Source organism: Dendrobates tinctorius, unplaced genomic scaffold (genome assembly GCF_039654945.1).
Source record: "Dendrobates tinctorius isolate UK_male_01 unplaced genomic scaffold, ASM3965494v1 ptg000144l, whole genome shotgun sequence".
NCBI classification, from domain to species: Eukaryota; Metazoa; Chordata; class Amphibia; order Anura; family Dendrobatidae; genus Dendrobates; species Dendrobates tinctorius.
Window position 1 is genome coordinate 4,747,036 of NW_027361811.1, and position 23,071 is coordinate 4,770,106.

A 23,071-nucleotide genomic window follows, 5' to 3' on the forward strand; every position below is an offset into this window, starting at 1 on the left:
GGTCATAATCCTGACCATGTGCTGGGTGGTAGAGCTGGCAATAATCCCCCCTAATGATAACATCACTGTCTGCCCCTCAGTATCTCCTCCTGGTCATACTCCTGACCATGTGCTGGGTGGTAGAGCTGGCAATAATCCCCCCTAATGATAACCTCACTGTCTGCCCCTCAGTATCTCCTCCTGGTCATACTCCTGACTATGTGCTGGGTGGTAGAGCTGGCAATAATCCCCCCTAATGATAACCTCACTGTCTGCCCCTCAGTATCTCCTCCTGGTCATACTCCTGACCATGTGCTGGGTGGTAGAGCTGGCAATAATCCCCCCTAATGATAACCTCACTGTCTGCCCCTCAGTATATCCTCCTGGTCATACTCCTGACCATGTGCTGGGTGGTAGAGCTGACAATAATCCCCCCTAATGATAACCTCACTGTCTGCCCCTCAGTATCTCCTCCTGGTCATACTCCTGACCATGTGCTGGGTGGTAGAGCTGGCAATAATCCCCCCTAATGATAACCTCACTGTCTGCCCCTCAGTATCTCCTCCTGGTCATACTCCTGACCATGTGCTGGATGGTAGAGCTGACAATAATCCCCCCTAATGATAACCTCACTGTCTGCCCCTCAGTGTCTCCTCCTGGTCATACTCCTGACCATGTGCTGGATGGTAGAGCTGACAATAATCCCCCCTAATGATAACCTCACTGTCTGCCCCTCAGTATCTCCTCCTAGTCATAATCCTGACCATGTGCTGGATGGTAGAGCTGGCAATAATCCCCCCTAATGATAACCTCACTGTCTGCCCCTCAGTATCTCCTCCTGGTCATAATCCTGACCATGTGCTGGATGGTAGAGCTGGCAATAATCCCCCCTAATGATAACCTCACTGTCTGCCCCTCGGTATCTCCTCCTGTCATACTCCTGACCATGTGCTGGATGGTAGAGCTGGCAATAATCCCACCTGATAACCTCACTGTCTGCCCCTCAGTATCTCCTCCTGTCATACTCCTGACCATGTGCTGGGTGGTAGAGCTGGCAATAATCCCCCCTAATGATAACCTCAGTGTCTGCCCTTCGGTATCTCCTCCTGGTCATACTCCTGACCATGTGCTGGATGGTAGAGCTGGCAATAATCCCCCCTAATGATAACCTCACTGTCTGCCCCTCAGTGTCTCCTCCTGGTCATACTCCTGACCATGTGCTGGATGGTAGAGCTGACAATAATCCCCCCTAATGATAACCTCACTGTCTGCCCCTCAGTATCTCCTCCTGGTCATAATCCTGACCATGTGCTGGATGGTAGAGCTGGCAATAATCCCCCCTAATGATAACCTCAGTGTCTACCCCTAAGTATCTCCTCCTGGTCATACTCCTGACCATGTGCTGGATGGTAGAGCTGACAATAATCCCCCCTAATGATAACCTCACTGTCTGCCCCTCAGTATCTCCTCCTATCATACTCCTGACCATGTGCTGGATGGTAGAGCTGGCAATAATCCCACCTGATAACCTCACTGTCTGCCCCTCAGTATCTCCTCCTGGTCATACTCCTGACCATGAGCTGGATGGTAGAGCTGGCAATAATCCCCCCTAATGATAACCTCAGTGTCTGCCCTTCGGTATCTCCTCCTGGTCATACTCCTGACCATGTGCTGGGTGGTAGAGCTGGCAATAATCCCCCCTAATGATAACCTCACTGTCTGCCCCTCAGTATATCCTCCTGGTCATACTCCTGACCATGTGCTGGGTGGTAGAGCTGACAATAATCCCCCCTAATGATAACCTCACTGTCTGCCCCTCAGTATCTCCTCCTGGTCATACTCCTGACCATGTGCTGGGTGGTAGAGCTGGCAATAATCCCCCCTAATGATAACCTCACTGTCTGCCCCTCAGTATCTCCTCCTGGTCATACTCCTGACCATGTGCTGGATGGTAGAGCTGACAATAATCCCCCCTAATGATAACCTCACTGTCTGCCCCTCAGTGTCTCCTCCTGGTCATACTCCTGACCATGTGCTGGATGGTAGAGCTGACAATAATCCCCCCTAATGATAACCTCACTGTCTGCCCCTCAGTATCTCCTCCTAGTCATAATCCTGACCATGTGCTGGATGGTAGAGCTGGCAATAATCCCCCCTAATGATAACCTCACTGTCTGCCCCTCAGTATCTCCTCCTGGTCATAATCCTGACCATGTGCTGGATGGTAGAGCTGGCAATAATCCCCCCTAATGATAACCTCACTGTCTGCCCCTCGGTATCTCCTCCTGTCATACTCCTGACCATGTGCTGGATGGTAGAGCTGGCAATAATCCCACCTGATAACCTCACTGTCTGCCCCTCAGTATCTCCTCCTGTCATACTCCTGACCATGTGCTGGGTGGTAGAGCTGGCAATAATCCCCCCTAATGATAACCTCAGTGTCTGCCCTTCGGTATCTCCTCCTGGTCATACTCCTGACCATGTGCTGGATGGTAGAGCTGGCAATAATCCCCCCTAATGATAACCTCACTGTCTGCCCCTCAGTGTCTCCTCCTGGTCATACTCCTGACCATGTGCTGGATGGTAGAGCTGACAATAATCCCCCCTAATGATAACCTCACTGTCTGCCCCTCAGTATCTCCTCCTGGTCATAATCCTGACCATGTGCTGGATGGTAGAGCTGGCAATAATCCCCCCTAATGATAACCTCAGTGTCTACCCCTAAGTATCTCCTCCTGGTCATACTCCTGACCATGTGCTGGATGGTAGAGCTGACAATAATCCCCCCTAATGATAACCTCACTGTCTGCCCCTCAGTATCTCCTCCTATCATACTCCTGACCATGTGCTGGATGGTAGAGCTGGCAATAATCCCACCTGATAACCTCACTGTCTGCCCCTCAGTATCTCCTCCTGGTCATACTCCTGACCATGAGCTGGATGGTAGAGCTGGCAATAATCCCCCCTAATGATAACCTCAGTGTCTGCCCTTCGGTATCTCCTCCTGGTCATACTCCTGACCATGTGCTGGGTGGTAGAGCTGGCAATAATCCCCCCTAATGATAACCTCACTGTCTGCCCCTCAGTATCTCCTCCTGTCATACTCCTGACCATGTGCTGGATGGTAGAGCTGGCAATAATCCCACCTGATAACCTCACTGTCTGCCCCTGAGTATCTCCTCCTGGTCATACTCCTGACTATGTGCTGGGTGGTAGAGCTGGCAATAATCCCCCCTAATGATAACCTCACTGTCTGCCCCTCAGTGTCTCCTCCTGGTCATACTCCTGACCATGTGCTGGATGGTAGAGCTGGCAATAATCCCCCCTAATGATAACCTCACTGTCTGCCCTTCGGTATCTCCTCCTGGTCATACTCCTGACCATGTGCTGGGTGGTAGAGCTGGCAATAATACCCCCTAATGATAACCTCACTGTCTGCCCCTCATTATCTCCTCCTGGTCATAATCCTGACCATGTGCTGGATGGTAGAGCTGGCAATAATCCCCCCTAATGATAACCTCACTGTCTGCCCCACAGTGTCTCCTCCTGGTCATACTCCTGACCATGTGCTGGATGGTAGAGCTGGCAATAATCCCCCCTAATGATAACCTCACTGTCTGCCTTTCGGTATCTCCTCCTGGTCATACTCCTGACCATGTGCTGGATGGTAGAGCTGGCAATAATCCCCCCTAATGATAACCTCACTGTCTGCCCTTCGGTATCTCCTCCTGGTCATACTCCTGACCATGTGCTGGATGGTAGAGCTGGCAATAATCCCCCCTAATGATAACCTCACTGTCTGCCCCTCAGTATCTCCTCCTGGTCATACTCCTGACCATGTGCTGGGTGGTAGAGCTGGCAATAATCCCCCCTAATGATAACCTCACTGTCTGCCCCTCAGTATCTCCTCCTGTCATACTCCTGACCATGTGCTGGATGGTAGAGCTGGCAATAATCCCACCTGATAACCTCACTGTCTGCCCCTCAGTATCTCCTCCTGTCATACTCCTGACCATGTGCTGGGTGGTAGAGCTGACAATAATCCCCCCTAATGATAACCTCACTGTCTGCCCCTCAGTATCTCCTCCTGGTCATACACCTAACCATGTGCTGGATGGTAGAGCTGGCAATAATCCCCCCTAATGATAACCTCACTGTCTGCCCCTCAGTATCTCCTCCTGGTCATACTCCTGACTATGTGCTGGGTGGTAGAGCTGGCAATAATCCCCCCTAATGATAACCTCACTGTCTGCCCTTCGGTATCTCCTCCTGGTCATACTCCTGACCATGTGCTGGATGGTAGAGCTGGCAATAATCCCCCCTAATGATAACCTCACTGTCTGCCCTTCGGTATCTCCTCCTGGTCATACTCCTGACCATGTGCTGGATGGCAGAGCTGGCAATAATCCCCCCTAATGATAACCTCACTGTCTGCCCCTCAGTATCTCCTCCTGGTCATAATCCTGATCATGTGCTGGATGGTAGAGCTGGCAATAATCCCCCCTAATGATAACCTCACTGTCTGCCCCTCAGTATCTCCTCCTGGTCATACTCCTGACTATGTGCTGGGTGGTAGAGCTGGCAATAATCCCCCCTAATGATAACCTCACTGTCTGCCCCTCAGTGTCTCCTCCTGGTCATACTCCTGACCATGTGCTGGATGGTAGAGCTGGCAATAATCCCCCCTAATGATAACCTCACTGTCTGCCCTTCGGTATCTCCTCCTGGTCATACTCCTGACCATGTGCTGGATGGTAGAGCTGGCAATAATCCCCCCTAATGATAACCTCACTGTCTGCCCTTCGGTATCTCCTCCTGGTCATACTCCTGACCATGTGCTGGATGGTAGAGCTGGCAATAATCCCCCCTAATGATAACCTCACTGTCTGCCCCTCAGTATCTCCTCCTGGTCATAATCCTGACCATGTGCTGGATGGTAGAGCTGGCAATAATCCCCCCTAATGATAACCTCAGTGTCTACCCCTAAGTATCTCCTCCTGGTCATACTCCTGACCATGTGCTGGATGGTAGAGCTGGCAATAATCCCCCCTAATGATAACCTCACTGTCTGCCCCTCAGTATCTCCTCCTGGTCATACTCCTGACCATGTGCTGGATGGTAGAGCTGGCAATAATCCCCCCTAATGATAACCTCAGTGTCTGCCCTTCGGTATCTCCTCCTGGTCATACTCCTGACCATGTGCTGGTTGGTAGAGCTGGCAATAATCCCCCCTAATGATAACCTCACTGTCTGCCCCTCAGTATCTCCTCCTTGTCATACTCCTGACTATGTGCTGGGTGGTAGAGCTGGCAATAATCCCCCCTAATGATAACCTCACTGTCTGCCCCTCAGTGTCTCCTCCTGGTCATACTCCTGACCATGTGCTGGATGGTAGAGCTGACAATAATCCCCCCTAATGATAACCTCACTGTCTGCCCCTCAGTATCTCCCCCTGGTCATAATCCTGACCATGTGCTGGATGGTAGAGCTGGCAATAATCCCCCCTAATGATAACCTCAGTGTCTGCCCTTCGGTATCTCCTCCTGGTCATACTCCTGACCATGTGCTGGATGGTAGAGCTGACAATAATCCCCCCTAATGATAACCTCACTGTCTGCCCCTCAGTATCTCCTCCTGGTCATAATCCTGACCATGTGATGGATGGTAGAGCTGGCAATAATCCCCCCTAATGATAACCTCAGTGTCTACCCCTAAGTATCTCCTCCTGGTCATACTCCTGACCATGTGCTGGATGGTAGAGCTGGCAATAATCCCACCTGATAACCTCACTGTCTGCCCCTCAGTATCTCCTCCTGTCATACTTCTGACCATGTGCTGGATGGCAGAGCTGGCAATAATCCCACCTGATAACCTCACTGTCTGCCCCTCAGTGTCTCCTCCTGTCATACTCCTGACCATGTGCTGGGTGGTAGAGCTGACAATAATCCCCCCTAATGATAACCTCACTGTCTGCCCCTCAGTATCTCCTCCTGGTCATACACCTGACCATGTGCTGGATGGTAGAGCTGGCAATAATCCCCCCTAATGATAACCTCACTGTCTGCCCCTCAGTATCTCCTCCTGGTCATACTCCTGACTATGTGCTGGGTGGTAGAGCTGGCAATAATCCCCCCTAATGATAACCTCACTGTCTGCCCCTCAGTATCTCCTCCTGGTCATACTCCTGACTATGTGCTGGGTGGTAGAGCTGGCAATAATCCCCCCTAATGATAACCTCACTGTCTGCCCCTCAGTGTCTCCTCCTGGTCATACTCCTGACCATGTGCTGGATGGTAGAGCTGGCAATAATCCCCCCTAATGATAACCTCACTGTCTGCCCTTCGGTATCTCCTCCTGGTCATACTCCTGACCATGTGCTGGATGGTAGAGCTGGCAATAATCCCCCCTAATGATAACCTCACTGTCTGCCCTTCGGTATCTCCTCCTGGTCATACTCCTGACCATGTGTTGGATGGTAGAGCTGGCAATAATCCCCCCTAATGATAACCTCACTGTCTGCCCCTCAGTATCTCCTCCTGGTCATAATCCTGACCATGTGCTGGATGGTAGAGCTGGCAATAATCCCCCCTAATGATAACCTCACTGTCTGCCCTTCGGTATCTCCTCCTGGTCATACTCCTGACCATGTGCTGGATGGTAGAGCTGGCAATAATCCCCCCTAATGATAACCTCACTGTCTGCCCTTCGGTATCTCCTCCTGGTCATACTCCTGACCATGTGCTGGATGGTAGAGCTGACAATAATCCCCCCTAATGATAACCTCACTGTCTGCCCTTCGGTATCTCCTCCTGGTCATACTCCTGACCATTTGCTGGATGGTAGAGCTGACAATAATCCCCCCTAATGATAACCTCACTGTCTGCCCTTCGGTATCTCCTCCTGGTCATACTCCTGACCATGTGCTGGATGGTAGAGCTTGCAATAATCCTCCCTAATGATAACCTCACTGTTTGCCCCTCAGTATCTCCTCCTGGTCATACTCCTGACCATGTGCTGGGTGGTAGAGCTGGCAATAATCCCCCCCTAATGATAACCTCACTGTCTGCCCTTCGGTATCTCCTCCTGGTCATACTCCTGACCATGTGCTGGATGGTAGAGCTGGCAATAAACCCCCCTAATGATAACCTCACTGTCTGCCCCTCGGTATCTCCTCCTGTCATACTCCTGATCATGTGCTGGATGGTAGAGCTGGCAATAATCCCCCTAATGATAACCTCAATGTCTGCCCCTCGGTATCTCCTCCTGGTCATACTCCTGACCATATGTTGGATGGTAGAGCTGGCAATAATCCCCCCTAATAATAACCTCACCTCACTGTCTGCCCCTCGGTAACTCCTCCTGGTCATACTCCTGACCTTTTGCTGGGTGGTAGAGCTGGCAATAATCCCCCCTAATGATAACCTCACCTCACTGTCTGCCCCTCAGTATCTCCTCCTGGTCATACTCCTGACCATGTGCTGGATGGTAGAGCTGACAATAATCCCCCCTAATGATAACCTCACTGTCTGCTCTTCGGTATCTCCTCCTGGTCATACTTCTGACTATGTGCTGGGTGGTAGAGCTGGCAATAATCCCCCCTAATGATAACCTCACTGTCTGCCCCTCAGTATCTCCTCCTGGTCATAATCCTGACTATGTGCTGGGTGGTAGAACTTGTAATTATCCCCCAATGATAGCCTAACTGTCTGCCCCTCAGTATCTCCTCCTGGTCATTCTCCTGACTATGTGCTGGGTGGTAGAGCTGGCAATAATCCCCCCTAATGATAACCTCACTGTCTGCCCCTCAGTATCTCCTCCTGTCATACTCCTGACCATGTGCTTGATGGTAGAGCTGGCAATAATCCCCCCTAATGATAACCTCACTGTCTGCCCCTCAGTGTCTCCTCCTGGTCATACTGCTGACTATGTGCTGGGTGGTAGAGCTGACAATAATCCCCCCTAATGATAACCTCACTGTCTGCCCCTCAGTATCTCCTCCTGGTCATACTCCTGACCATGTGCTGGGTGGTATAGATGGCAATAATCCCCCCAATCAGTAGCATAGCTACCGGGGGGCAGAGGAGACGGTCGCCCTGGGCCCCACGCTCTGAGGGGCCCAACCGGAGCTGCGCTACTGTGACAGTATTGGCGTGCACATCGTGCCCATACAGTTACATTCTGCGGCAGAGCAGGGAGAATCGATCTCCCTGCTCTGCCACCCTGACGCCATGGGACCCTTGAGCAGGCGGGAAGGGGCTCGATGCCAGCAGTACGCCCCCCGACCGACATCACAGCAACATGCCGATACAGCTGACCGCATTAATAAGAGTGGGAGCATTACATTTCTTTTCCCATCATCCCCCTCTCAGCATCTGAAGTCACCGACACTAACAGCGGGCGCGATGACGTCACTACTCGGCGCCTGCGAGTCTTAGATGAGCTGGAGCTCGGAGCAGTGGAGGAACCAGGAAGAAGATGGGTGAGTATTTATTTTTATGGGGGTGCATTATGCTATAGAGGCTGCCTATGGGGGTGCATTGTGCTATAGAGGCTGCCTATGGGGGTGCGTTATGCTACAGAGGCTGCCTATGGGAGTGCATTATGCTATAGGGGCTGCCTATGGGGGTGCGTTATGCTATAGAGGCTGCCTATGGGAGTGCATTATACTATAGAGGCTGCCTATGGGGGTGCGTTATGCTACAGAGGCTGCCTATGGGGGTGCGTTATGCTATAGAGGCTGCCTATGGGAGTGCATTATGCTATAGAGGCTGCCTATGGGGGTGCGTTATGCTACAGAGGCTGCCTATGGGGGTGCGTTATGCTGCAGAGGCTGCCTATGGGAGTGCATTATGCTATAGGGGCTGCCTATGGGGGTGCGTTATGCTATAGAGGCTGCCTATGGGGGTGCGTTATGCTATAGAGGCTGCCTATGGGAGTGCGTTATGCTATAGAGGCTGCCTATGGGGGTGCATTATACTATAGAGGCTGCCTATGGGGGTGCGTTATGCTACAGAGGCTGCCTATGGGGGTGCATTATGCTATAGAGGCTGCCTATGGGGGTGCATTATGCTATAGAGGCTGCCTATGGGGGTGCATTATACTATAGAGGCTGCCTATGGGGGTGCGTTATGCTACAGAGGCTGCCTATGGGGGTGCGTTATGCTACAGAGGCTGCCTATGGGGGTGCGTTATGCTACAGAGGCTGCCTATGGGAGTGCATTATGCTATAGGGGCTGCCTATGGGGGTGCATTATGCTATAGAGGCTGCCTATGGGAGTGCGTTATGCTATAGAGGCTGCCTATGGGAGTGCATTATACTATAGAGGCTGCCTATGGGGGTGCATTATACTATAGAGGCTGCCTATGGGGGTGCGTTATGCTATAGAGGCTGCCTATGGGAGTGCATTATGCTATAGAGGCTGCCTATGGGGGTGCATTATACTATAGAGACTGCCTATGGGTGTGCATTATATTAGGGGCTGCATTATGCTATAGAGATGTATTAGCAAAAAGTGGAATTAAAACTTTTCCTTTAACTTAGACAGTTATAAATAGCAAAAATTCAATCTATAACCCATATAAGTTCAGCGTTACACTGAAAAAACCCACAAACACGAACTATCAATCATGGTCAAGCAATTAGTACATAGTTCTTGTCAATAATAAATCAATCAAGATTATTAAAAAATTGCTAAGTGCCGATAAATACGGCATTTAAATTATTAACAACAATTTGACCAATTGGCAATAAGTCAAAGGGAAGACAATGTAAACAACCATCACTTAAAGAAAAAGGAACAGTCTCATCCAATCTGCCAAAGAAAGGGACTGTAAAGTCCACACAGTGATGGTGCAGGTTCTTTAAATGAAGGGGTTACGCTACTTCCAATGCATTTCCTCTCATTAAGATTTGTCAGAGGAGTAAGTACCAGGATGATGGGGCCATTTCCACCCCAAAATCAATGTCACTCACTGATACGGTTTCATAACCCAAAGCGGTGCAGCGTTAGGCCAACCACATATGTAGCTCCAATGCACTTAAATAATGTAACACCGACATTCCCGCCCGGGAGTTTGAAACAAGTACTTCTGGGTGGTGGAACGCGACTCCTGGGCAGTGAAACGCAAACGTCACATCCGGGACTACGTCACATCTGGGCTGTTCTGTCACATGATGCAGAAGGTCCTGCGCTGTAGGAGAACAGACCCGGACGGCGCGCATAGCAACAATTAGCTGTGATGACAAGGACGGCGGTTCAATGTAACTTAGATGTGCGTAATGCAACCCCAAAACCTTGAGCAGCAGTATAAATTACTTATATCAAAAGATATAACATAAGGCACAAAATAGTGCTCATACAATCATTTTGAGGGGACCTATATCAACATAAGTCATCCATAAACCTTATTAGAGGTATGGACAAGGCTATTTACATGATTAATAAAAGAAAATAAAGCAAATTGAATGAAATGAGGTCAGAGAGAGGCACCCTCATTCGCCTAATAGAAGAGAAGTACGTCCCAATTATTAGAGAAAAAGGCAATTCCTCCTTTGAATTAACTTTGTATCATTAGAAAACCAGGGAGAACAGCACAAAAATGTAACATGGGGGAAGAGAGCAACAGATTAATGTAAATATATAAGGGCCACAGAATAACGCATATGTAAGATGGTCAGCCCTGTAAATGTTGTTGCTGCCAGTTACCTGTATATGATTGCCATATTTGTATGTGTCATGTGTGTATATATATATATAATTGTGATGTATTTCCGTATCTGTGCATTATATGTAAGTTAGAGACAGTGCAGTTAGGGAAATGGCCACTAGATGGGGGCACTGAGTGCACTGCATAGGAAAGCATAGTTGTAGGACACTTAGAGGTTAATTGTAGGAGTGGTAGCTGGGGAATAAGGTAGACAGATTTCCTGATTGTAGTCAGTCGGGGGTAGACCCCTGGTGTGCTCAGGTGGCCTTGGGGCCTGAGCTGCAGGAGATTAGTCAGTCGGGGGTAGCCCCTGGTGCTGCTCAGATGGTCTTGTGTCTGAGTTGCTTAGCTGCCACACAACGTGTGAAGTGGAACCCCAGCCTTAAGGTACTGTCACACTTAGCGATGTACCAGCGATCCCGACCAGCCGATATGACGCGGTCAGGATCGCTGGTACATCGCTAAGTGGTCGCTAGTGAGCTGCCACACAGGCAGATCTCACCAGCGACATCGCTGGGGATGGGGGTCGCTACTTACCTGTCACACCAGGCGATCTTGCGTCCTCCCGCCCGGCTCCACGCGTCGCTCGTCGTCACAGCAGGAAGCGCTGCAGGAAGCTGACGACGAGAAACGGTCCAGGACGTTCTCGCGCGATCAGCGATAACCAGCGGGGGAGCCGGTCGTAGGTAAGTATCACACACAGCGATATCGCTAGCAATATCGCTATAACGTCACAAGTTATAGCGATATTGCTAGCGATATCGCTTAGTGTGACATGCCCTTTACATAGTAGACAGTGGGAGAATAGAGAAGAGAAGAGTAAAGCGTATGGTATCTGCAGCAACATAGTGAAGAAGTCAGTGAAGAAGTTACTGATGAAGTGTCAGCAGAAGTCTGGGTGCTGAAGAAGTAGTCGAGTGGGACATCAGCGAGTGCGCGGGCAGGATAACCAAAAGGGGGAAGATGACCTAGTAGATGATTATTTCCGTGTTTGGGCTAATGTCGGTTCCAGGGAGATAGGTTGAAGTGCCGTTTTCACTAGGCTCCTCATCCCGTTGTAACTTTGTGGTCCATTCTGGTAAAGTAGAAGAAGCTACGGAAAGCTGAAGAAAATGTATTGCTGGTACCGTATCAAGTGTGCTAAAGGTGTATTGGATGTGCTGTGTCCTGAAGAGAATAAATCTTTATTGTTTGAAGTTATCCTGGGCTCTGCCTCCAGTCCTTTGAACTCCAGGAAGAATGTGGGACACACCAGGGAAGAAGCAGCAGACAGCACAGTGAGTACGGAATGTGCTGATGTGTCTACCCCCGGCCGTGGTTTTACAAGTGGTGTAGTCGGCAGGATCTCACTGCCCCATATGGCAGTGAGACCGCAGCGGAGATGACGAAAATGGAAAGAGTGAAAGTGAATACAGTGACCCATAGTGTACAGGTTGAAGAATGTGACGAGAAACAATTCAAATTGGAAGTGACTAAAGCATCGGATTTGACTAAAGGAGAACTGGAGAGTGATCCCGTGGACCCCAAGATGGCGACCGCCATGATGGAGAACTGTGGCGCCAAAAAGGACTGTCCCTGTTTACAAGGTGCCCTTCTTGGGAATAACAGTATCTGGATGGCACCAAACAAAAGCTGTCAACAATGTTGGGTCCGCCCCTGGAAGGAGTGGTATGTACAGATGGACGTTCACACTTTCCAACCTAATGCATGAGAATGGGTGGGGAGGTTGAAGAGGGCCCCTCCCTGGAATGGGAGAAGGCCAGAAACAGAGTACCTGGTGGAGGAAAATCTCTCACCTGTGTCGAAGGCACCTAGGAGGCCTGCCGGGATCTGGGCCTCAATGTCAGGAGCCAGAGCATCTCTCCCTTAGCAGGAGCCAGTTCCACGACAGCGGGGAACAGAAGAGGTGGTCAACTCAGAGGAGACGAGGCCGGAAGAACAGGCCGTGCTGGGACCAACGTGCCCGGAAGCTGTTCCCATCGGACTGCCGGAGATGGAACACAAATGCACCCTGGAAACAAGTACCGGCAGTGACCGTGAGCTGACGGAGCTCACCCGACCGGATGAGGATGCCGCTGCCGTGTCAGAGAGTGCTTCTGACATCCGTGAGAAATAGAAACCCCGGCCTACCACATGAGGCAGTACCTGCTGGAGATGAGGGCCAGCCTGAGCGGGACAGCGAGATCGCTAGTGGTGAGTGAGCCTTCACCCCAGTGCGCAATGGGTCACACAGCCCCTGCTCCATAGTTTTTCTGGGGCAGCGCCGATGCTAGGCCCAAGACCCGCGCCACCTCGCACCCGTGCTCCCATCAGGCATCCGTAGAAGACATCGGGCCCCCGTCATACGCTCACCTGTCCATGAGGATATCGGATATTATTGCCCAGAAAAAGGCCAGGGAGCGTAAGATGTGGGCCCTCCTTCACCAGAAGGGAGAGGCCGCCATGTCTGCACGTCGTACCTACGGTCATCTCGCTTATACCAACGTCGAGCGGGGCTACGGCTTTATTGAGGAGGCCGACACTCACAGCAAAGTGTATGTAAACGCCACTTCTGTCAAACATGGTAGAGCTTTGAAGGTCGGGGATTGGATCTCCTTCTACAAAGAGGACTGCCCACGAGGCTACTATGCCGGGGCTGTCGTTTTGTGTCCGGAGGAAAATGAATTCACCGGAGAAGATGTGGATCTACATGCAGAGGCAACTAATGACATCTCTGCCCCTGACACCATGCTTATCACCCTGGAGACTCTGCATCTGCAGAGTCCTCTTCAGCCCGTGCCAGGGGTCAGGCATCAAGTGGAAAATCCGCACAGGATTCGCGCCACTGAACTGACTGTGCTTTTCCCTTCAAGTGCCAATTGCACAATTCAGGGACTGTTCCGCATCCTCTCAGGGTAAGGGAACCCTTTCACACTCTAGAAAAGAGCTGAAGACTGTGCTCCCCTCAAAGGACAGGGCGGAGGCACCTTTTTGTAAGAAGTTTTTATATATGGATGTCACGACTGCAACCGCGGCCGAGCTGGTGCCTCCACGTCGACTGACTACGCCGACGTTCGGCGAGCGTCCCAGGTGGGGACGGAATGTGGACCCACTGGACCACAGGGGGGACCCGGGCCTACCCGGACTAGGGAAGAGTAGCGACCGGGGTCTGTGGCAGCTGAGCATGTGGACGAGGAGGCAGAATGACACGACACCGCACAACTTCGAGTATAGACAAAGTTTACTCAAAGTCAAAACAAAGTACATAAACAGAACATAATGCCAGGCTCCCGATTCCGCACATCAGGGAAGGGTACTCGTCTCAGGATAACAGACGAAGGCAGGAGGACATCACGGGTTGATGCAGTCCAGGGTTGTCTGGCACGGGCATACTAGGGCAGCCTCAGGCGTAGCACAGGCTCAGCAGGAGAACATTAGACACCGACCTCAGACTGACTTCAGACGATGGCAGGGGTCATCACGGGTTGATGCAGTCCAGGGTCATCTGGCACGGGCATATCAGGACGGCCTATCTCTCAGGCCTCAGGCATAGCACTGGCTCAGCAGGAGAACATCAGACACATACCCAGGACAGACATCAGACGATGGCAGGAGTCATCAAGGGTTGATGCAGTCCAGGATCCTCTGGCACGGGCATACTAGGGCGTCCTCTCTCTCAGGCCTTAGGCGTAGCACTGGCTCAGCAGGAGAACATCAGACACCGATCCCAGAAGAATGTCATCCATGGGTGGACCTCAGGGAATTGGCGGAACATTGGGACACAGGCAGAGGCATCAGGAACACGGACTGGACATCAGGAACATGGACTGGACAACAGGACACCAGGCAGGACATCAGGACACCAGGAACATGGACTGGACATCAGGACACAGGCAGGGCATCAGGACTTGGATCTCAGATAGAGCATCAGCACACTGGCATCGGACTCCGGACATCTGGCAGCGATCGACAGGCTCCGGACATCAGGCTGCGGACATCAGACTCTGGACCACTGGCAGCAATCGGCAGGCTCCGGACATTGGGCAGGGAAACACAGGATCCGGACATCTGGCAGAGGACATCAGGCACATCTGGAAGAGGTCGTCAGACATCAGGCCGCGGACATCAGGCTCTGGACATCTGGCAGCGACCTAGAAAGGAACCCAAGCGGTCTGGTGCAAACCCCGCCGGGTTGGACTGGAACTGGCAGGGAATTGCACCAAATCCCCAGCTGAGCACAGAGTAGCAAAAACTCAGCGGACACACCTGACTCCTACTTCCAAGATGAACCAAGGTTAACTCACAGCAAGTCAGGTAGCAAAGAGTCACATTCACTGGGCACAGGGTTCAAGATATGGAGGGACCTCAGGAACATCACGCAGAGGACACAGTTCAGACAGGGTCAGATACAGGGATAGATCCAGGATTCAGGAAACAAGACACAACATAGACAGGCCTGGATATGCAGCCTCCAGTAAGGGCGGTCTGGGTATTTCTGCCCCCAGAGCAGGCGGAGAAACAAAACACAATTCAGACAGGGTCAGGTGCAGGAACAAATCCAGGATCAGGGAGGATTCAAGAAACAAGACACAACACGGACGGGCCTCGATATGCAGCCTCCAGGAAGGGCGGCCAGGGTATTTCTGTCCCCAGAGCAGGCGGACAAACAAGACACAGTTCACACAGGAATGAGGAGAAACAGCTCCCCCAGAACTGATCACAATCAGAGCAGGAGCTGAACACACAAACTCACATGGCTAGGTTCAGGAACTCAATGCGAAGCTCTGGCAACGCCCCTCAGAGCAGGGAACTTTTATATAGCAGCTGCCTCACAGCGGTAGGCTTGAGCAGCAATTGTAACACACACACCCATTCCTCATAAAAGCAGGGGAGGTGTGGCCGTGCGCACCCTAAGCAAGGCCAAACAGAAATCAGCATTGCAGTGGACACCTGGCGAGAGCTGCAAGCCTGAACACGCGTGGTAAGCCATACATAATGCAGAGGACCTATACCCACCCATGGATAGCTTTCCACAGCAGCAGCCAGGGACCGCACCAGAGGGTGGTCTTGCAAAGCAGCGGAGCCACGCACGCATGTTCGGCTATGCAGCAGGGCAGGGAACTGAGCAGCATCCATAAGGGTAACAGACAACAGTATCCCTGCTAATTAGGAGGAGAGGAGCAAGGGGTTAATGCAGGCATGCAGAGTAACGCTGGGGAAGCAAAGTACAAACACAATGGCGTTACAGTATCCCCCTCCTCAGGCCCCCTCTTCTGAAGCCCCAAGTGAAAAAAAAATTCCCCAGAAAATTCACTTGGGTTTGGCTGTAAGTCCCACAGTTCACAATATGGCAGCGGCGTCCATAGCTCAAAAAATCCAAACCGCTGACCAAACGCAGGATTGATCAAACTAGTCCACTTACCACGTGGGGTCTGAACAGTCCAATCCGCTCACCAGGCAGGGCTCGGAGAAACGTTCTGCAATCCACACATGCTCAGCGGAGTCCATGGCCAGAGCTTACTGTCACGACTGCGACTGCGGCCGAGCCGGCGCCTCCACATCGACCGACTACGCCGACTTGGGGCGAGCGTCCCAGGTGGGGACGGAATGTGGACCCACTGGACCACAGGGGTGACCCAGGCCTACCCGGACTAGGGAAGAGTAGCGACCGGGGTCTGTGACAGCTGAGCGTGTGGATGAGGAGGCAGAACGACACGACACCGCACAACTTCAGGTATAGACATAAAATTTACTCAAAGTCAAAACAAAGTACATAAACAGAACATAATGCCAGGCTCCCGATTCCGCACTTCAGGGAAGGGTACACATCTCAGGATAACAGACGAAGGCAGGAGGACATCACGGGTTGATGCAGTCCAGGGTTGTCTGGCACGGGCATACTAGGGCAGCCTCAGGCGTAGCACAGACTCAGCAGGAGAACATTAGACACCGACCTCAGACTGACTTCAGACGATGGCAGGGGTCATCACGGGTTGATGCAGTCCAGGGTCATCTGGCACAGGCATATCAGGATGGCCTATCTCTCAGGCCTCAGGCATAGCTTGTGGCTCAGCAGGAGAACATCAGACATACCCAGGACAGACGTCAGACGATGGCAGGAGTCATTACGGGTTCATGTAGTCCAGGATCCTCTGGCACGGGCATACTAGGGCGGCCTCTCTCTCAGGCCTCAGGCGTAGCACTGGCTCAGCAGGAAAACATCAGACACCGATCCCAGAAGGACGTCATCCCTGCGTGGACCTCAGGGATTTGTCGGAACATTGGGACACAGGCAGGGCATCAGGAACACGGACTGGACATCAGGAACACGGACTGGACATCAGGAACACGGACTGGACATCAGGAACACGGACTGGACATCAGGAACACGGACTGGACATCAGGAACACGGACTGGACATCAGTACACCAGGAACACAGACTGGACATCAGGAACATGGACTGGACAACAGGACGCCAGGCAGGACATCAGGACACCAGGAACATGGACTGGACATCAGGACACAGGCAGGGCATCATCACTCGGATCTCAGATAGAGCATCAGCACACTGGCATCGGACACTGGACATCTGGCAGCGATCGACAGGCTCCGGACATCAGGCTGCGGACATCAGCTCCGGACCTCAGGCCGCAGTCATCAGGCTCCGGCGGGCAGGGAAGCATAGGATCTGGACATCTGGCAGAGGACATCAGACACAGCACATCTGGAAGAGGTCGTCAGACACCGGACATCAGGCTCCGGACGAGAGGCCCCGGACATCTGGCAGCGACCTAGAAAGGAACCCAAGTGGTCTAGTGCAAACCCCGCTGGGTTGGACTGGAACTGGCAGGGAATTGCACCAAATCCCCAGCTGAGCACAGAGTAGCAAAAACTCAGCGGACACACCGGACTCTTACGTCCAAGATGAACCCAGGTTAACTCACAGCAAGTCAGGTAGCAAAGAGTCACAGTCACTGGGCACAGGGTTCAAGACACGGAGGGACCTCAGGAACATCACACAGAGGACACAGTTCAGACAGGGTCAGATACAGGGATAGATCCAGGATTCAGGAAACAAGACACAACATAGACAGGCCTGGATATGCAGCCTCCAGGAAGGGCGGTCTGGGTATTTCTGCCCCCAGAGCAGGCAGAGAAACAAGACACAATTCAGACAGGGTCAGGTGCAGAAACAGATCCAGAATCAGGGATTCAGGAAACAAGACACAACATATACAGGCCTGGATATGCAGCCTCCAGGAAGGACGGTCTGGGTATTTCTGCCCCCAGAGCAGCTGGAGAAACAAGACACAATTCAGACAGGGTCAGGTGCAGGAACAGATCCAGGATCAGGGATTCAAGAAACAAGACACAACATGGACAGGCCTGGATATGCAGCCTCCAGGAAGGGCGGTCTGGGTATTTCTGCCCCCAGAGCAGGCAGACAAACAAGACACAGTTCACACAGGAACGAGGAGATACCGCTCCCCCAGAACTGATCACAATCAGAGCAGGAGCTGAACACACAAACTCACATGGCTAGTTCAGGAACTCAATGCAAAGCTCTGGCAGCGCCCCTCAGGGCAGGGAACTTTTATATAGCAGCTGCCTCACAGCGATAGGCTGGAGCAGCAATTGTAGCACACACCCTTTCCTCATTAAAAGCAGGGGATGTGTGGCTGTGCGCACCCTAAGCAAAGCCAAACAGAAATCAGCATTGCAGAGGACACCTGGCGAGAGCTGCAAGCCTCAACACACGTGGTAAGCCATACATAATTCAGAGGACCTATACCCACGGATAGCTTTCCACAGCAGCAGCCAGGGACCGCACCAGCGGGTGGTCTTGCAAAGCAACGAAGCCACGCACGCATGTGCGGCTACGCAGCGGGGAAGGGAACTGAGCAGTATCCATAAGGGTAACAAACAACAGTATCCTTGCTAATTAGGAGGAGAGGAGCAAAGGGTTAATGCAGACATGCAGAGTAACGCCGGGGAAGCAAAGTACAAACACACCGGCGTTACAATGGATACGTGCATTGTCATACTAAAAAGTGGACGTTATTGCTCTCCGTGTGTGGAGTATCTTTGTAAAGTAAAGAGGGTTTGATATATTAAAAAAAAATGTACAGTATATTTATGTGTTGTAGAAAACTATATATATATATATATATATATATATCTTAAATAAATGTAGTATTGTTGTTGCATTGTCGGGGATGACAATGATTTAAGGAAGGGGGTATGTAAGAGGGTTAGGGCCTAGCCCTGTAAATGTTGTTTCTACCAGTTACCTGTATATGATTGCCATATTTGTATGTGTCACGTATACTGTATATATATAATTGTGACGTATTTACGTATCTGTGTATTATATGTGAGTTAGGGACAGTGCAGTTAGGGAAAAGGCCACTAGATGAGGACACTGGGTACACTGCAAAGGAAAGCATAGTGTTAGGCGTCAGGTTCCTGCCGCTGCACAGCAGGAATCCCGAGTCTTGCATTTGGCGGTCTCCCATTCTCCTTCGGCCGCAGAGGAGCCTGTTCAGCAGACTCGTCGATCCCGGTGCTCTGCTCAAACCAGCTCTATGGGCTTAGTTGCTGCTGTCACCTCTGGTCCAGCTATAGCAACGCATGCTGGTCAGCAGCGAGCCGCTACAGGGACTAAGTCCTCCTTTCGTCCACTGAGCATGCCCGTGGGACGATCTCTCATTGGAGATCGGAGGTCACATGCTCAGGTCCTTCTCCAGCTCGGATTGGACCATCAGAAAGGTCAGGAAGGTCCCGGAAGGACGCTGCTATAAAAGGTTTGCATGGCCGCTCAGCCATGCGCTAGTATAGACTACATTATCAGACTATGAGGAGTGAGTGTTGTTATGCATGTATGTGTCACGCCGCTCCTCACACTGACATGGCCGCCGCCGGCCTCACCGCCACTCCCTGCTCCCCGGCACACTTGTCCTCGGCGTCCCTGTGCGCTCCCGCTCTGCCTCCTGCCTCTGCTCCCCGACGGGCGTGCGCTCCCGCCCTGCTTCTGCTCCCTGACGGGCGCGCATCCGCACTGTATCGCACACTCCATACTTCCTGAGGGCGGTCGCTCCTGTCACTCTGCCCTGTGAGGACCCTGACCCGGAAGTCCTCGTCACATTCTCCATATCAGGCCACCTCTTCCTCCTGGCGGTGCCTGATTATCATTTGTGCCTAACAAGTGATCCTGCCCCCACGTCCCACTGCGCGTGTCCCTGCCTGCAGCTTCTGCTTCCCGTGCCTGTATCTTATCTTCCTTCTCCATTCTCTCTCCTAGTGCCTGCCTGCCCGTGGTTCCGTCCTGTCTTGTTCCGGTGCCTCAGCCGTGTCCTCCAGTCCGTGCCTCTACCCTGCCGCCTTGTGCGTGTTGCCGCCGTGCCTGCCGGCATTTCCAGCCCTGCCCGCCGTCCGTGTCCCTGTCCTGTTGGTCCTCCACCAGCCTCTCCGGTCTCCCGCTGTGACTCCTGAGTCCTTCCCCTGGGTACCAGCTGCCGTGGTGACAGTCTCCCTTGGGTCTGCCCCTAACGCTCCCTGTATAGGGGGTGGTCCACCTGGTCAGCTCGCCCATGGGAGGTTCGTTGCCATGGTCCAGCGGGTCCACTCCAGGAGTACCTCCAAAAGTCTCACAGTATGAATGTCTCTGGTGAATGACTCATTTGAAACCCCTACCATTGGTACGCATGTGTTGTGCAGCCTAGCCTGTTAAGCACCCAGGCTTAGGTGTAGGTAGGACAGAGTCTGAGACAGGCATCAGTGTCCACCAGTGGCTCGGCATGCCACGGTGCATGTGCTCGATACTCCATAGTCAGCGTCTATAGTGGCGTTCGCAGGTGCGACACCGTGCGCTCAGAAGGTCTAGAGGGACTCTGACCCCGTGTCCTTGGGGGAGAGTTCTGTGACCGCTTTCTGTGCGCTCCTTGGCCGGGCTCTGTGAGCTAAACAGGCACCGGCATTTATGTTCTGCGGTAGCGTGGCTCTGTGAGTTAACAGAGTTCGCTTCTGTTCACATTGGGTGACATTAACCCACATGTGACCTTTTCTACACCGCTTTATACTTCCGCCATTACTAAGCTGCAGTTTACCACCCCTGCACGGTGGACCCCGGGCTGCGAACGCACCTTACTATTATTTTATTATTTGGTGCGCTCTGCCAGCCCTGACACATAGTTGTATGACACTTAGAGGTTAATTGTAAGGAGTTGTAGCTGGGGAATAAGGTAGACAGATTTCCTGGTTATAGTCAGTAGGGGTAGACCCGTGGTATGCTCAGGTGGCCTTAGGGCCTGAGCTGCAGGAGATTAGTCAGTCGGGGGTAGCCCCTGGTGCTGCTCAGATAGTCTTGTGCATGAGCTGCTTTGCTGCCACACAACGTGTGAAGTGGAACCCCAGCCTTCCATAGTAGTATGGAATCTGCAGCAACGTAGTGAAGAAGTCAGTGAAGAAGTTACTGATGAAGTGTCAGCAGAAGTCTGGGTGCTGAAGAAGTAGTCGAGTGGGCCACCAGCGAGTGCGCGGGCAGGATAACCAAAAGGGGGTGGACAACCTAGTAGATGATTATTTCCATGTCTGGGCTGAAGTCGGTTCAAGGGAGATAGATTGAAGTGCCGTTTTCACTGGGCTCCTCGTCCCGTTGTAACTTAGCGGTCCATTCTGGTGAAGCAGAAGAAGCTAGGGAAAGCTGAAGAAAATGTTTTGCTGATACCATATCAAGTGTGCTAAAGGTGTATTGGATGTGCTGTGTACTGAAGAGAATAAATATTTATTGTTTGAAGTTATCCTGGGCTCTGCCTCCAGTCCTTTGAACTCCAGGAAGAATGCGGGACACACCACACCAGGGAATCAGCAGACAGCACAGTGAGTACAGAATGTGCTGATGTGTCTACCCCCCGGCCATGGTTTTACACATACATGGAAAGAGTGGGGACTACATTCAATTGGTGATAAAGTCCCTCACTATCACATCTATTATAGACTACACTAGGACAAAACTGACTCCTTCCTAGCAGTGGAGATTGGACATTATTGAACATTAATTATCACGTTTGAGGTAAGTGACAAACAATTCTCATTTCTGGATCTCATGATTCAAAGGAAGATAGATGGTAGCCTCTTGACAAAAACTTACAGGATGTCTATGGCCTCTGACTCACTACTTAGATGGGAAAGTAACCATCCATTACCATTGAAAAAAGGGAATCCCTAAGGGTCAATACATGCGGTAACGTCGGAACTGTTCTAATGACTCTGACTTTGAAATGCAGGCAGCAGATTTGGGCAACAGATTTGTGGAAAGGGGCTACCCCAAAAATGTATTGATGAAAGCATACAGAGAAACCAGGGCCATTGAATGCTCTAACCTTCTTAATCCAAGACCCAAGATTGACGACAATGAAAATATATGTAGATTCATCACCACATACTCCAATAGGGCCCACCAAGTCAGAAACATACTGTCCAAACATTGGCCCATCTTATTAATGGGTAAAGACATAGATAAATCAATCAAATCAACGCCATCTATTACATACAGAAAAAGAAAGTCATTAAGTGATAGGTTGGTGCATAGTCACTTCACATTAACCCCTTATTACCCATATGCCACTCGCTACAGGGCAATGGGAAGAGAGGCTAAGTGCCGGAATTGGCGCATCTTATAGATGCGCCTTTTCTGGGGTGGCTGGGGGCAGATGTTTTTAGCCAGGGGGGGCAATAACAATGGTCCCTTCCTAGGCTATTAATATCTGCCCTCAGTCACTGGCTTTCCCTCTCTGGTGAAGAAAATTGCGCGGGGGCTCATGCAATTTTTTTCCGTGAACTAATTCTTTAATTTAACACCTACAGCTCCTATATTTTCCTATATTTTACTCACTAATAACATTATTAGTTAGGGACATATATAAATCTCACTGATATGCAATGGTTTACTGTATGTAAATGAATTACTGGCTATTCTACTATGTATCTCTCTATGAAATATATATGTGTGTCACTGACATATATATATATTGTGGTGTAGTGACCACTGTGTCCGCTAGCGGGTGCTGTGTGGGTGTCCCGGGACAGGCGTATAGGCATATCCAGTGTGCTAATAGGAGTAGGATGGTAGATGACCGTTATGTATCCCAAGGTAGGTGGCCTTGGGATGGAAGCTTGAATACGTGTGTTGATCAGCAGAGGTACTGCTGAGCTTTTGTTACACAGTCACGGCCCCCACGTCGCGCCCTGTCACGGCCCCCACCTCGTGCCATGCCACGGCCCCCGTCGCACGCGCTCCTACGTACCTGCCTGCACCGCAGCCTTCCTCCCTCCAGCGCCGGCGTCGGCGTCCTCATCTGACCGGTCCGCGGCCTGTGACGTCTCTGCGACTCCTGCGCATGCGCC

General features: G+C 51.5%; 1 long non-coding RNA gene across 1 annotated transcript in view; it reads left to right on the forward strand.

Annotated features, from left to right (window-relative positions):
• Positions 1 to 13,952: 13,952 nt before the first annotated feature.
• LOC141049488 (uncharacterized) overlaps positions 13,953 to 23,071 on the forward strand; it is a 55,572-nt gene continuing 46,453 nt past the window's right edge. Inside the window, exons 1-2 of the long non-coding RNA XR_012220367.1 lie at positions 13,953 to 18,427; positions 21,463 to 21,544. This is a non-coding gene — a long non-coding RNA (uncharacterized lncRNA). The remainder of the gene's footprint in view (positions 18,428 to 21,462; positions 21,545 to 23,071) is intronic.